Here is a 17,285-nt window from a genome sequence, read left to right on the forward strand (position 1 = left end):
AAGCAGTGCACCTGGTTGTTCACTTTGCTTGGAAGGAGAAATGGCCAGATGTGGGACTGTATACTGATTCATGGGCTGTGGGCAATGGTTGGCTGGATGGTCAAAGACTTGGAAGGAACATGATTGGAAAATTGGACACAATGAGATATGGGGAAGATGTATGTGGATAGACCTCTCTGAATGGGCCAAAAAAGTGAAAATATTTGTGTCTCATGTGAATTTTCACCAAAGGGTAACCTCAGCAGAGGAGGATTTTAACAATTAAGTGGATAAGATGACACGTTATGTGGACACCAGTCATCCTCTTTCTTTAGCCACTTCTGTCATTGCCCAATGGGCTCACGAACAAAGTGGCCAGCATGGCAGGGATGGAGGTTGTTCAAGGGTTTACCAACATGGACTTCCACTCACCAAGGCTGACTTGGCTACAGCCACTGCTGAGTGCCCAATCTGCCAGCAGCAGAGACCAAAACTGAGTCCCTGATATGGCACCATCCCTCAAGGTGATCAGCCAGCAACCTGGTGGCAGGTTTGATTACATTGGACTGCTTCCATCATGGAAAGGGCAGCCTTTTGTTCTTACTGGAATAGACACTTACTCTAGATATGGATTTGCCTTTCCTGCACACAATACTTCTGCCAAAACTACCATCCGTGGACTTACGGAATGCCTATCCACCATCATGGTATCCCACACAGCATCGTCTCAGATCAAAGGACTCACTTCACAGCAAATGAAGTGCAGCAATGGGTCTATGCTCATAGAATTCACTGGTCTTACCATGTTCCCCATCATCTTGAAGCAGCTGGCTTGACAGAACCATGGAATGGCCTTCTAAAGACACAATTACAGCACCAGCTAGGTGGTAATACCTTGCAGTGTTGCGGCAATGTTCTCCAGGAGGTTGTATATGCTCTAAACCAGTGTCCAATATATGGTGCTGTTTCTCCCATAGCCAGGAATCCGGGTCCAGGAATCAAGGGGTAGAAATGGGAGTGGTAACACTCATTATTACCCTTAGTGATTCACTCACAAAATTTTTGCTTCCTGTCCCTGAGATCCTATGCTCTGCAGATCTAGAAGTCTTAGTTCCAAAGGGAGGAATGCTCCCACCTGGAAACATATCACTGATTCCATTGGACTGGAAGCTCACAATGCCACCTGGCCACTTTGTGCTCCTTATGCCTCTGGATCTACAGGCAAAGAAGGGAGTTACCATATCGGCTGGTGTGACTGATCCTGATTACCAAGAGGAAACTGGATTGATATTACACAATGGAGGCAAAGAAGAGTATGTCTGGAATGTGGAAGATTTCCTCAGGGCGTCTCTTAGTACTACCATACCCTGTGATTCAGGTAAATGGAAAACTACAGCTACACAATTCCAACATGACGACTAATGGCCTAGATCCTTCAGGAATGAAGGTTTGGGTCACCTACCAGGCAAAGAAACACGACCAGCTGAGGTGATTTCTGAGGGCAAAGGGAATACGGAACGGGAAGTAGAAAAAATAGTTCTAAACACCAGTTATGACCACATGACCAGTTGCAAAAACGAGGACTGTAATTGTTATGAGTAATTCTTCCTTGTATGTGTGCATCAAATATTTTTGTTTTCTTCACTTATAAAAATAAGATGTAAATAGGGGTAGTGTGTTTTTGGTTTTATGTGTGTTAGTTGTATAATGTTAGGTGCAAGATGACTTTATTATCGTTTGTATTCAGAGATTATGTATGGTTTTTAAGGAGATGCATATAGGTGCCAAGTTGACAAGGGGCGGATTGTGATGGTTAAGGTTGTGTGTCAACTCGACTGCGCCATGATTGTCAGTGGTTTGGCAGTTATGTTGTAGTTTGGCAGTCGTATAGTGATGAAATCACTCCCATGATGAGATCTGATATAATGTGATCACCTCCATGATGGGATCTGCTGGGAGTAGCCAATCAGTTGAAAGTGAGTTTCCTTGGGGGTGTGACCTGTATCTAACATAGGTGGACTTTCTGGCAAGGCTCGTGGGCTTTTGTTCACTCTGGATCCTGCAGCTGGCTCCTGTTCATCTGACCTCCAGTTCTTGGGACTTAAGCTAGCAGCTTACCTGCCATCTTGTCCACCGGTCTTGGGATTTGTTGGTCTCTGCAGCCTGTCAGCCAGTGGTCTGCTGTCAGACCTGCCAATCTTGGGTTCTCCAGCCCCTGCAGCAGGAGAAGCCTCCAGCCTGACCCAGGGACTTGGACTTTCCAGCTTCTACAACCACATGAGCCATTTCCTTGATATAAATCTCTCTCTGTATACGTTTATATGCTTTACTGGTTTTGTTTCCCTAGAGAACCCAGCCTAAGACAGTTACCAAAAAGATCTTGGAAACTGTCTTTAAGCTGACATACTATAAAAGATAATTACTGTTGTGCAGTGCAATGGATTGCTTTTGTGTGGCTTTTCCCATCATGGTCTTGTAACTCTCATCCAAGTGACTGGGCGGGAGTGTGCGAATAGGGTAATTTTGGCCCACTAAGGTGACTGGTCAGTTTTGGCGTTCCACTGAGCTTGAGGTGAGCCATCCCAGAGGCAAGAGAGAGAGGATCCTACCATCACCAAGGAAGAACAGCCAGGAGCGGAGAGTGCATCCTTTGGACCCAGGATCCCTGAGCTGAGAAGCTTCTGGAACCAGCAGACAGAGAGAAAGAGAGAGAGAGCTTGAGAAGTGGTGACAGAGAAACGATGGCAGAAGACAGCGTGGTAAGCTTCCTGGCCCATAGAGTGAGAAAGATGAGTGTCTTTGGGCAGGAAGCTTGCTGGCGAAAGTAGAGTGCCTCTGGGCACTTACTGGTAGAGTTAAAAGAGTTTTGTAACACTTGCCCAAGCATGGCATAGGCTGAGCACCTGCGAGGTGCGCCTGTGAGCATGGCTGGGAAGAGGCTGTCCTGATGGAAGAACTGTATCCTGAGTGTTCCTGAATCTGAATTTTAACCTATCATTTTCCCTAATAAACCCCATAATCGTGAGTATGGTCTGTGAGTTCTGGGTGGCCATTGCAATGAATTGTCGAACACAGAAGAGAAATAAAGAGCATCATGAGAGGGACCGTTGGTGTCAGAATTAGTAAAGATGGTGGAGAGAGGAGGCATGTCTGACTCATAGCAACCCTGTAGAACGGCCCCATAGGGTTTCCAAGGAGTGGCTGGTGGATTCAAACTGCCGACCTTTTGGTTAGCAGCTGTACCCCTTAACCACTGCGCTACCAGGACTCTGGGTGGTACAAATAGTTAAGTGCTCAACTACTAACTGAAGAGTTGGTAGTTTGAACCCACCCAGAGGCACCTTGCAAAAAAGGTCCATTGATCTGCTTCCAAAAGGTCAGAGCCTTGAAAACCCCATGGAGTACAGTTCTACTCTGTAACACGTGGGGTCACCATGAGTTGGAAATGACCTGATGGCAACTGGTTTAGGAGTCTCTGGGTGGCGCAAATGGTTAAGCACTTGACTACTAACAAAAAGGCTGACGAACCCAGCCATACACACTTTGGAAGAAAGGCCTGGCAATCTGCTTCCAAAAGGTCACAGTCTTAAAAACCCTATGGTGTGCAGTTCTACCCTGCAACACATGGGTCACCAAGAGTTGGAACTGACTCAACAGCAACTTGTCTGTTTTAATTTTGTGGGGGGTAGTTCCTTTGCCTGAAACAGTGCCTGGCACATAGTAGCTGCTCAGTAACTATTTGCTGTTTTTACGATTATTCGTTTAATGTCTGACCCTAATCTTGCCAGGTTCATTTCCATGAAGCACAGTTGTTTTCTAGCTCATCCCTGTGTCCTGTGGACCCTAGTACATGTCTCACACATAGTGGACCCTCAGAATAAACTGTAGAAAAAATGAATGTCTCTCTTGCTAGTTTTTAAGAAACAGTAGGGCAGAGACAGTGCTTATTTTGAAAGTAATTAATTCTCAGGATCTAGCACTGTCTGCCACATAGAAGGCCTCCCAATCATTCTTGGTTGAGTGATTCAAACCAAAACCAACCCATTACCATTAAGTCGATTCCAACTCATAGTGACCCTATAGGATAGAGTAAAACTGCTCCATAGGGTTTCAATGGCTGTAATCTTTATGGAAGCAGATTGCCAGGTCTTTCTCCCACAGAGCGGCTGGTGGGTTTGAACTGCCAGTCTTCTGGTTAGCAGCTGAGCTGCTTAACCACTGAACCACTGGGGCTTTTTGGTTGAATGATAGACTAAATGAATTAATAAATGTTAAAGACACAGAATGCTAATGTCACTGGTGCTTGCAACAACTTTTGAACTGAAAACCTACGACTTCAGGGAGTCTTCAGAGATTCACATAGCCAACTTTTCGTTCTTCTGCAGAGACCTCATCCAAGGACAGATTTTAACCCATATAAATGTCTTGATAAACTATTGATGGAGGAACAGGGGCTTTAGGGTTTCAGGCAATCCTCCCCATCCCCCAGCTAGGCTAGGTTGACGTCAATGGTTCAGGCTGTTCATTTTCACGAGCTCTTAGCTCTTGTTAGCTATAGAGGCAGGTTCAGTGTGTTGCCATGGAAACTGCAGCTGGAGTGGGGAAGGGGAGGGAGACTGAGGAATCGGCAGAGACTGGCATTTTCCAGCCCCTGAAGCAGACTTGTGTGTAAACTCAAAATCCCAGGCTAGCACACAGTCAGTTCTCAATAAATATTTTTGAGGCGACTGAATGAAAATGTGGGAACTTAGACAAGTGACTTAGATGATTTCTGAACTTCTTTCCTCATTTGTAAAATAATAGTAATAATTTTTGACTGTGTAGGAGGTTTCAATTAAGCTACTGTAAATACAACCCTTAGCACAGGTCCAGGCACTTTATAAATCAAAGCTGCTCAAGTGTGGTCTTCAGATCTGCTTCATAATTGCTTGCAAGTACTTGTTTATAAATCCAAGCTATCATTTCTCCCCCTCCTCCAGTTTTCTAAGAGGAATGAAATCATCTCCCCTCCCCACCTTAACACGCTGCCTTCTCAATAGGGTTGCCAAATAAAATATAGGACACCAAGTATGTCCAAATAGGGCATAGTTATGATAAAACATTATTCGTAGTTTATCTAAAATTCAAATTTAACTGGGTATCCTGCATTTTTATATGCTAAATTTGGCAACCCTAGTTCTTATGCTAGGCTACTCTGTGACAAATGAAATATAAAAGTTGGTTTTATCAGCTATTCCTCTATCAAATGTTTCACTTAACAGTAACTCTAACTCCGGACACAAAGAGTGCTTCCAGACTGTCAAACTAGGAAGAAAAGCCTGGTGATCTACTTCCGAAAAATGAGCCAATCGAAACCCTAGTGAACACAACAGTCCCTCCAGTTGAGCACGGGGTCGTCAGGAGTTGGCATCCTACTTGAGGGCAGTTAACAACAATCTCATTGCTAGATCACAATGTAAAAGTAATGTGTCCAAACGCACATCTCATCAAGCTTTTGTAATACACACTTCACGGTTTGGCGCCCTTGCTCTTTGTTTTTTGGATCCCTGGCTGTAAACTCTCCGAGGACTGGGAGTATCTCCGTTGACTGGAGATTGCCTAGGCGCCCTTGCTCCGGGCCTGGCATAGTACGCATGCGCACTGAATGCGTGCGCATTAAATAATTCGCAGTTACTTACGAGGGAATGCCAATTTTGGGGTCTCACCCCTGTCTTTCTCCGTGAGTGAGGCGTGACTGAGAGTCCTGCGACTCTGAGTGCGTAGTAAATGGAGGCAGTGGTTCCAACGACCATTCTCTTCAGAGGAGCCGCATGCCTAGACCACAGGAGGTGGGTGAACAGACGCTCGGTGGGCGAACGCTGACCTCTGGCTTAAGCCTAAACCATCCAGCGGAGCCCGAGCGCATGAGCAGAGGGCCTCGGGCCCCGGCGCCATCTTGGGCCATCCCGGGATAGCGTTTTGCCGCGAGTTGGCTGTCTTTTCCTTCCGGCCTGCGAGGTTGGTGGGTTCGCGTCTCGGGGACCTCTTAGGGGCATGGGCTTCCCATCCTTGGGGGAAAAATAAATTTGTGTTAGAATTTTATTAAGTTGTATTCAAAGATAATTTCCATTATGTTCTGGGGAAAAGATAGGTTTCTGTGACTAGAATGAAAGCTCTGAGAGGCCAGGCACTTGTGTGTTCTCAGAACTTGGTGTTTCCAATTACCAGCATTGACTTGAATGTGAGAAAGCCTGGGAGACGCTTCAGACTGAGCCTAGGAAGTGGCCTTCGTTAAAAACTGGTTATTGGACTATCCCATCTCTTTTCTTTAACATGGATCCCTGGTGGCGCAGTGGTTAAGCTCTTGGCTGCTAACCGACAGGTTGGTGGTTGGAACCCACCCAGTGGCTCCGCGGCAGAAAGACTTGGCAGTCTGCTCCCATAAACATTCCAAACCAAACCCACTGCCCTCAGGTCGATTCTGACTCGGAGCGACCCAGTAGGGTGGAGTAGAACTGCCCCATGGGGTTTCTAAGGCTTTAATCTTTATACGTGGAGCCCTGGTGGTGCAGTCGTTAAGCCTTTGGCTGCTAACGGAAAGGGCAGGGGTTGGAACCCACCAGCCACTCCACGAGAGAGATGTGGCAATCTGCTCCTTTAAAGATTAAACCAAAACCAAAACCTGTTGCCGTTGAATCAGTTCTGACTCATAGTGACCCTACAGGACAGAGTAGAACTGCCACATAGGATTTCGAAGACTCTAATCTTTACGAAGGCAGACTGCCACATCTTTCTCTCGCTGAGTGCTGGTGGGTTCCAACTGTCAACCTTTCTGGTTAGCAGCGGAGCGCTTAACCACGTCACCACTAGGGCTCCTTACTGGTAAAGATTACAGCCTAGGAAACCCTACTGGGCACTTCTCTGTTCTATAGGGTCGCTATGAGTCAGAATCGATACTTGATGGTAACAGGTTTGGTTTGGGTTTTATACAACTTTATTGAGATGTAATTTACATACCATAAGGTTTACCTGTTGTAAATGTACAACTCAGTGTTTTTTGAGTAAATTTATGGAGCTGTGCAGCCATCACCACAGTCGAGTTTTAGAATGTTTCCGGGTTGGGTGCTGTTGAGTCAATTCCGTCTCATAGCTACCCCATGTGACAGAGTAGAACTGCTCCATAGGGTTTTCTAAGCTGTAATCTTTATGGGAGCAGATCGCCAGGCCTTTCCTTCCACAGAGCAGCTGGATGAGTTCCATCCAGCAACCTTTTGGTTCCCAGCCTACCGCTTAACCCTTGAGCCACCAGACCTCCTAGAATGTTTCCATCACCCACCCTCCTCAAAATTATCTTGAGCCCCTTTGCAGTCAGATGTGGTTCCCAGCCCCAGGCAACCATTAATCTACTTTATGTGTCTTTCGATTTGCCTTTCCTGGACATTTTATGAACATGGGAATGCACCATATGTGATGTTTTGAGCTGGCTTCTTTCACTTAGTATAATGCTTTTTGACGTTCATCCGTTTTATAGCCTGTTATCAGGAGTTCATTCTGGCCTCTTTTAGAGGAAGTTAGTTTTGGTTCCAATGAATTGTGATGACTCTTGATATTGTTTAGATGTAGGAATGTTGTATCCTCCCTACTTGGCGTTTGGCCCAGTTTTGCCAATTTATGTTTTCTCTGGATTGAATGTGTTTAATTGGGATTTTCAGATTTATTAGCACAGAAATATAGGAGTCTGTTGGGATGGCTGACTTTGTTGACTTCCTAGCTTGGCTTTGGATGCAGGCCCTTTCACTTGTTAGTGACATTGGCAACCATTCCACCTCTCTCAGTCTCAGTTTGCAGGGGATGATAAGTGCACCTAGGTTAAATGAGTTATTGCATGGAAAGCACATAATCCAGCTAAAAAAATTAGCTACCATTGTCTTGCAGGGATTCTTTTTTTAGGGAGGGGGGTGATGGGTCAAAAAAAGAGATGAATACTATTGTAACCCATGGGGTTAGGGTATTAAAATTTGTTGAGAAGCCTATTTTTTATGTCTCAGATCTGGCACATAAGAATTACTTGTTCCTTGGGATTTGGAAGGAAGTTTATCCTCCCCCTGCCCCCAAATAAGATTATTTTGATAGTTTTGGTACTTTGTATTTTCCCAGGAAATTTTGTATTTCCTTAATATTAGCTGGTTTATTAGGTTAAAATTAAATGGTGTGGTGTTAAGAGTGTAGTCTCTGGAAGCAGAAACAAGGTTAGAGTCGTGAGCTCTTTCCAGCTGTGGAGCCTTGGGCAATTTGCTCAACTTCCTGAGGCCCCAATTTCATCCACAAAATTGGATAAAAATGGCACCTACCTTCCCTGAATGTCAGGAGGATTAAATACAGTAGAAATCTTTTATTTAGCACAGCACCTGGTACATAGGGAAAGTTCCTTAACTGTCAACTGCTGTTTTTTTCATTATGCAAGGTTCTTTCCAATTAAGACAGATAGGGATTATAAACCTCTGTGAACCAGTTAGTTAATTAAAACAAACTGGGAAGCCCTCCACTGTTTTCTAGGCCTTGGAATGTTTTATGGAACAGAGAAATGATTTGTTCCTTGAAAGTTGGAAGGAAGTTTCCATTCTTCCTTCAGGCACCCTTTAAAGCCATGCTTTTTCTTCATTTTTTGTTTTGTTTTTTTTATGTACTTCGCCTGCATTTCACTTAGAGTTTTAAATTTTAATTCTGTAGAACAGGGGTTGGCAATCCTCTTCTGTAAAGAGCCAGATAGCACATATTTTAGGTTTTGCAAGCCATAGAGTGTCTGTGGAAATTACTAAACATTGCTATTGTAGTGTGAAAGCATGAAAGCAGCCGTAGACAACATGTAAGCAAATGGGCATGACCGTGTCCAATAAAACTTTATTTTTTGAAAAATTTCAGCCATTTAACCATTTTTTAACTCAACCATTTTGTATGTGGACCATACAAAAACAGGCAGCGGGATGGATTTGGCTATGGCTTCTCACCATAGAATTTCATGGTAGTGACTAGTGGTGTGATCTGGAGTCAGAAAGACAAGGTTTAAATCTTGGTTCTGCTATGTAGTTAACTGGGTGTGTTTCTAAGCAAGTTACTGCATCACTTTGAGGGTCATGTTCTTCATCTTGCAAACAGGCAGTAAACATACCTATGTCCTTAGGTTGAGATAATACAAGTGAGGAATCTTGCACAACACTGGAGTAAACTCAATGTTAGCTAACTTCTTTTTTCGAGAGGCAGTTAAATAGAAGGTAAGCGCTAACGAGTAGAGCCAGTAGAGCCAGATGGCGTGCCTTTAATTCCTGACTACTTGTTGTACAAGTACATCCTTGTGACTTTGAACAAGTCACCCAACCTCTTTGTGCCTTCCTTTCCTCATCTGTAAAATAGGGGTTATGATAGTACCTACCTCAGACAATTGTCATAAGATTAAATAAGCTAACGCTTGTAAAGTGCTTAGAAAAATTCTTGTCACAAATTCCCAATAAATGTTGTTATTAGGTGCTGTAGAGTCGATTCTGACTCATAGTGACCCCGTGTACAACAGAATGAAACACTTCCTGGTCCTGCGCCATCCTCACAATTGCTGTTATGTAACCCATTGTTGCAGCCACTGTGTCAGTCCATCTCATCGAGGATCTCCCTCTTTTTCACTGACCCTTTACTTTACCAAGCATGATGTCCTTCTCCAGGGACTGGTCTCTCCTGATAACATGTCCAAAGTACACGAGACAAAGTCTTGCCATCCTCACTTCCAAGGACCATTCTGGCTGTATTTCTTCCAAGACAGGCTTGTTTGTTCTTCTGGCAGTCCACGGTATATTCAGTATTCTTTGCCAACACCATAGTTCAGAGGCATCAGTTCTTCTTCGGTCTTCCTTACTCATTGTCCAGCTTTTGCATGCATATGACACAGTGGAAAATGCCATAGCTTAGGTCAGGCACACCTTAGTCTTCAAGGTGACATCTTTGCTTTTCAACACTTTAAAGAGGTCTTTTGCAGCAGATTTGCCCAATGCAATACTTTGATTTCTCGACTGCTACTCTCATGGGCATTGATTGTGGATCCAAGTAAAATGAAATCCTTGACAGCTTCAGTCTTTTCTCCATTTATCATGATGTTGCTTATTGGTCCAGTTGAGAGGATTTTCGTTGTATTTATGTTGAAGTGTAATCTATATGGAAGGCTGTAGTCTGATCTTCATCAGTAAGTGCTTCGAGTCCTCTTCACTTTTAGAAAGCAAAGTTGTGTCATCTGCATAATGCAGGTTGTTAATGAGTCTTCCACCAGTCCTGATACCACTTTCTTTGTATAGGCTGGCTTCTCGGATTTGCTCAGCATACAGATTAAATAAATATGATGAAAGGATATAACCCTGATACACACCTTTCCTAATTTTAAACCACACAGTATCGCCTTGTTCTATTTGAACAACTGCCTCTTGATCTATGTACAGGTTCCTTATGAGCACAAGTAAATGTTCTGGAATTCCCATTCTTTGCAGCGTTATCCATAATTTGTTATGGTCTACACAGTCGAATGCCTTTGCATAGTCGATAAAACGCAGGTAAACATTTTTCTGTTATTCTCTGCTTTCAGCCAAGATCTATCTGACATCAGCAATGATATTCCTGGTTACACGTCCTCTTCTGAATCCGCTTAAATTTGTGGCAGTTTCCTGTTGATGTACTGCTGCAACCGTTGTTGAACTATCTTCAGCAAATTTTTACTTGGTGTGTAATGTTAATGATACTTGATAATTTCTGCATTCTGTTGAATCACCTTTCTTTGGAAGGGGCACAGATATGAATCTCTCCCAGTCGGTTGCCCAGGTGGCTCTCTTCCAAATTTCTTGGTGTAGATGAGTGAGCACTTCCAGCGCTGCATCCGTTTGCTGAAACATCTCAGGTGGTATTCTGTCAATTCCTGGAGGCTTGTTTTTCACCACTCCCGTCAGTGCAGCTTGGATTTCTTCCTTCGGTACCATTGGCTCTTGATCATATGCTACCACCTGAAATGGCTGAATGTCAACCAATTCTCTTTGGTACAGTGACTCTGTATTCCTTCCATCTTCTTTTGATGCTGCCTGCAATGCTCAATATTTTCCCCATAGAATCCTTCAATATTGTAACTCGAGGCTTGAATTTTTTTATTCAATTCTTTCAGCTTGAGAAATGCTGAGCATGTTCTTTCCTTTCGGTTTTCTAACTCCAGGTCTTTGCACATTTCATCATAGTACTTTACTTTGTCGTCTTGAAATCTTCTTTTCATCTCTTTTACTTTGTCTCTTCCATTGCTTTAGCTGCTCTACATTCAAGAGCAAGTTTCAGAGTCTCTTCTGACATCTATTTTGATCTTTTTTTCCTGTCTTTTTAATGACCTTTTATTTTTTTACTGTATAATGTCTTTGATGTCATTCCACAGCTCGTCTGGTCTTCAATCATTAGTGTTCAATGCATAAAATCTGTTCTTGAGATGGCCTCTAAATTCAGGTGGGATATACTCAAGGTCATATTTTGGCTCTTGTGGACTTGCTCTAATTTTCTTCGGCTTCAGCTTGAACTTGCATATGTGCAATTGTTTGTTGGTCTATTCTGCATTCGGCCCGTGGCCTTGTTCTACCTGAATGTATTAGGCTTTTCCATCATCTCTTTCCACAGATGTAGTTGATTTGATTCCTGTGTATTCCGTCTGGCGAGGTCTGTGAGTATAGTCGCCATTTATGTTGTTCTTTATTTGCAATGAAGAAGTTGTTGGTCTTGCAAAATTCTGTCATGTGATTTCCGGCATAATTTTTGTCACCAAGACCATGTTTTCCAACTACCGATACTTCTTCTAAGTTTCCAACTTTCACATTCCAATCACCAGTAATTATCGCCAGGTCCTTCTTCCTAGTCTGTCTTAGTCTGCAAGCTCCACTGAACCCTGTCACCATGGGTGACCCTGCTGGTATTTGAATTATTGGTGGCATAGCTTCCAGCATCACAGTAGCACACAAGCCATCACAGTATGACAAACTGACAGACATGTGGGGCAATTAATACTAGCTGTTATTATTTCAAAATAAGACATATTTGGGGCTGAAAATCCCTGTGCTGTGCTGTTAAAATGAAAGACTTTTGTCTCTTTTCTCTGAAGTGATACAGTTTATAAAACATAGGAATTATTTTTTCCTTGGAAGCGTGAAGAAAGTTGCCCATAAATGCCAAAGACCTAGAGCACTTTTTGAGAAAAGCACCCCCTTGATATTTGCCATGTTTTTATTATCTGTCTTCTTTTCAAGAATGATGCATCTCATTATGGCTTTCAAATTTAATAGCCTAGAAATGTACTTAGTAATGGTTGAGAACTCAGGCATCTGAGAGATTTGGATTTAATCCTGGATCTGTCACCTACTAGCGTGTAACCTGGGACAAGATATTAACCTCTCAAGGCTCCCCTCTCATCTATAAAACCTGGATAATAATAGCATCTACTTCATAGAGTTGTTATGAGGATTAAATATAATAATGCTTGTAAAGTGCTTGGTGCCAGGCCTTGCCCATGGTAAAAGTTTAATAAATGACAGCTATTATTTTTATTATCCTCCAGGGCACTCTTAAAGTAAGACCTGTTTGAGATTATAAGCCATTTGCTAGGTTCTTAATTGGGCAGCCTTCCCTCTTATTCTAGGTTTGGAATGCTTTATAGTATTATAGGAATTATTTGTTCTTAGGTGGATGCCCTCTTGAACCTGTTACCATCAGTTTTTTTTTTTTTTTTCCAAAAAAGGGGCTATGTCTTGAAGATTTTCAATGTATTTGCATAGGATTGTGTTCCGAGGTAGTAAGCAGTATATGTCGTCAGAAAGACCCAGGGTTGAATCCTTCTTTCACCCAATTAGATTAGGACTGGGACCTTGAGTAGGTAACTTCCTCTTGGAGCTGCAGTTTTTCTCATCTATAAAACAAGGATATTAGTTCCAGACTCATTAAGGTTGTTGGGAGAATTCACCCAGATCTTTTTTTAAATAGCCACCTTATCGAGATATAATTCATATACTGTACAGTTTACCCATTTAAAGTGTATAATTCCATGGTTTTTAGTATATTCACAGAGTTGTGCAAACATCGCCACAATCTATTTTACATTCTCATCTCTCTAAAAAGAAACCCTGTACCCAGTAGCAGTTTCTTTTCATTTCCCTGTAACCGCCACCCCCAGTCCTAGGCAACTACTAATTTTCTTTCTGCCTCTATGGATTTGCCTGTTCTGGACATTTCACATAAATGAAGTCATACATTGTTTTGTGTGTGTCTGAATTCTTTTACTTAGCCTAATGTTTTCAACGTTCATGCTCTAGCATGTATCAGTGCATTCCTTTTTGCTACCAAATAATATTCTGTTGTATGTATATACTACGTTTTATTTTTGTATTTATCAGTTGATGAACATTTGGGTTATTTCCACTTTTTGGCTATTGTGAATAATGCTGCTATGAAAATTTGTGTACAAGTTTTGTGTGGTCATATGTTTTCATTTCTCTTGGGTATATACCTAACAGTGGAATTCCTGGGTCAAATGGTAACTCTGTGTTTAACTTTTTGAAGAATCGCCATATGGTTTTCCAAAGCAGCACCCTGATAGTTTATAAAGCATTTAACCCAATGCCTGGCACAGAGTGAATGCACCATACAAGTTGGCTATTCTTGTAAAACATTTTCACTGTAAGAAATATATTCTTGAAAGCCTCTCTTCTAATTTAATTAAACAAATCGGCAGGCTTTCTGTCTTTAATACCTTGGGACAATTTGTGCAGACTAAGAATAATTTGTTCCTTGGCTTTTGAAGGACATTTCCCATCCAACTGAGGTTTTTTGTTTCCTTAGAAAATAATGCATCTCTCTAAGAAATTATTTATTTATTGGCATAGAGTTATACAGCATAGCTGTTGAAGGTCTGGCCTCTGGAATCACTTACTAGTTGGGGAACTTTGGGTGAAATTCCATGAAACCTCAGTTTCCTTATGTGTAAAATAGAGATGATGAGGGCGCCTATCTTACGGGTATTGTGAGGATGAGCCACAAACGCATGTAATGCTTGATGCAGCATCTAGCACACAGGCAGTACTCAGTAAATACTAGCTTTTATGTTATAGTGCCTTTGGGATTTAAATCCCTGTTCTAAGTTAATAAAATGAGCTGGAAAGTTTCCATACACAGGGATTCTTTGTTCCTGAGAAGACCCTTCCTAATTCTTCCCTTTTTTGCCCTCTTTCTTTAGTACTCAGTTTTGGTCATTTTTATTTTCCCTGAAAATGTTGCTTTTCATTATATGTCTCAAATTTATTACTCTAAGATCATATTTAATATTAAAAAACCTGAAGCGTACCCATTGCCGTCTAGTCAATTCCAACTAATAGCGACCCTATAAGAGCCCCATAGGGTTTCCAAGGAGCGGATGGTGGATTCGAACTGCCGACCTTTTGGTTAGCAGCTGAGCTTTTTACCACTGCGCAACCAGGGTTCCTGTTTAATATTTGTACTTTGTTAATTTTTAATAGTTAATGTATTTGTAAGGAACCCTGGTGGCACAGTAGTTAAGCTCTTGGCTGCTAACCAGAAGGTTGGCGGTTCAGACCGACCAGCTGCTCTGCAGTAGAAAGATGTAGTACCCTGCTTCCGTAAAGATTTACAGCCTTGGCTCAACAGCAACAACACCAAAGATTTACAGCCTTGGAAACCCTATGGGGCAGTTCTCCTCTGCCCTAAGGGTCGCTATGAGTCGAAATCGACTCAACGGCAACGGGGTTTTTAACCAGTTAATATATTTTGTGTGGTTCAAAAAGGAGAAAAGTGTATACAGTGAAAATTTTCTTCTCACTTCTCGCCTCCCAGCCACCAGTTTCCCTCCCTGTAGAACACCAATGTCATTAGTTTTCCAAAGTTTTTCTGTCTATATATAAAGCAAATATATATTTATGTATGTTTCTTTTTTTATTTAACAAGTGAAACATACTGTGTATACTCTTCAGCACCTTGCATTTTTTACTTAACAGTGTATCTTGGAGATCATTCCATAAGAGTTTGCTTATTCTTTTTTTTATGGCTATGACATTTTGTATATATGAGGGTAAGTCAAAAAGTATTACTACTAGAGTTCCAGTTCATACATGCATGGGTTTATTCCAAACAAAACGTGTTTAAACATGACTCTGCGATCAGAGGATGGCTGCGGACAAGTTCTGTCACTAATAACACGTGTCTTAGTCTCATTACGGTGCCTTCAAAAAAAAAAAAAATACTTTTTGTGCCATGGAAAAAAACGATACTGAGGTCAGGGCTAATGTCAAATTATTAACAAAACTCAAGTGGACATCTTCCCAAATCATTGAAGCTTTGCAGCAAGTTTATGGGAATTCTGCCTCACATAAAACAACAGTTTTTAGATGGATTCAGTGTTTTAAGGAAGGTCAGGAAAATCTCAAAGATGAGCCAACAGAGGGAGGACCACTCAGAAGGTTATAGTGACTATTTTTTGGAATTCCAAAGGGGTGATCTTGATAGATTTTCTTGAAGGACACAGGACGATCACGGGGGCTTATTATGAAGAAGTTATAAGAAAATTGAAAATTGCATTGGTGAGGAAAAGGCCAGGAAAGTTATGCTGAGGAATTTTTTTTCCCACCACGATAATACATCTGTTCATTCTTCAAGGGTAGCAGGGGCTGTCCTACGAGAATTTCATTGGGAAACCTTACCCCATCTACACTACAGCCCTAATCTTGCCCCTTCAGACTTCTTTTTGTTCCCAAAACTCAGAAAATGTTTAAAAGGAACACAATTTGAGTCCCTTAAGGATGCCAAAATTGCGATTTTGACGTGGTGTAAATTGAAGAGTGCAGAATTCTTTGGGGAGAGGTTAGAGGGAAGGAAACACCACCTTCAGAAGTTATAGACCTAGATGGAGGTAATGTCAAGAAAAAATAGCTTCACATATTGATATTTTTGCTTAATAAAGGTTTCTATGATTTTGTAGCAATGCTTTTTTCACTTATCCTCGTCTGTGTGTGCCATAATTTATTCAACCAGTCCCCTCTTTGTGGACATTTTGGTCATTGTTAGAATTTGTAAAATCTGTATCTCTTATCTACAGCTGTTTGTCTGCTTTCTGATGCACGTTTTCATGTCAGTGATTGTCTTTTTCCCATTCTCCTTAGATTTATTTTGTGGTGGGCCTTTGGCAAAACCAGCCGAGCAAGAACATGTTTTCTCTCCTGGCTTTATGATCTCCACTGTGGAAGCCAATTCACCTCTCCCTACCATTCTGGTCTTCTCATTGGCTGTTGACATGTATGTGTGGAACTCATGCCATTTTTTAGTGGTTGGGGATCTGGGTGAACTTTGAGTGAGGGTCTCACCTGGGAGGAGTTCCTGCAGTTTGCTAGAAGGTTGTGGTTGTTAGGAACCTCCAGTCCTGAAATGGCCTACAGAGCCCTGCTAAGGGTCTGACCCCTCACTACTTCTTTAGCCTCAGTTTATGCCATTCTGTGCTCTAACTACATAGGTCTCCATTTTCCTTTCTCCCTATAACCTTTGTATACACAGTTAACTAGGCATGAAATATCCTTCCTCACCACCTGACCAGGTCAGGCTCCCCCGTTATACATGCTTATAGCATAGTGTATCTTTCATCTGTTTACTGCTTTTAATTTTCATATTTATTTGTGTGGCTATTTGATTGTTTGGCTTCATCAGTGAACTGTAAGCCCCATGAAGGTAGGGACTCTGTCTCCTTTCTTTATTATTGTATCCCTAATATTTGGATGGAGCCCTGGTGGCACAGTAGTTAAGAACTCAGGTGCTAACCAAAAGGTCAGCAGTTCAAATCCACTAACCGCTGCTTGGAAATCCTATGGCGCAGTTCTACTCTGTCCTGTAGGGTTGCTATGAGTCAGAATCGACTCAACATCAACGGGTTTGGTTTTTGCTTTTAGTATTTGGATACTGTCCTAGGTGGTGCAAATGGTTTGCAGTTGACTGCTAACCAGTTGGTTTGAACCCACCCAGCGGTACCACGGAAGAAAAGGCCTGGCAGTCTGTTTTCTCTTTTTTTAATTTTTTGTTATTGTACTTTAGGTGAAGGTTTACAGAACAAATGTTTTCTCATTAAACGGTCAGTACACGTATTGTTTTATGACATTGGTTAACAACCCCACAACATGTCAACACGCTCGCTTCTCAGCCTTGGAGGACCTTTTTTTTTTTTTTTTTTTTTTTGTGAAAATATACATAGCCAAAGATACACCATTTCAAAAATTTCTACA

This window comes from Trichechus manatus, unplaced genomic scaffold (genome assembly GCF_000243295.1).
Source record: "Trichechus manatus latirostris isolate Lorelei unplaced genomic scaffold, TriManLat1.0 scaffold00176, whole genome shotgun sequence".
Classification (NCBI taxonomy): domain Eukaryota; kingdom Metazoa; phylum Chordata; class Mammalia; order Sirenia; family Trichechidae; genus Trichechus; species Trichechus manatus.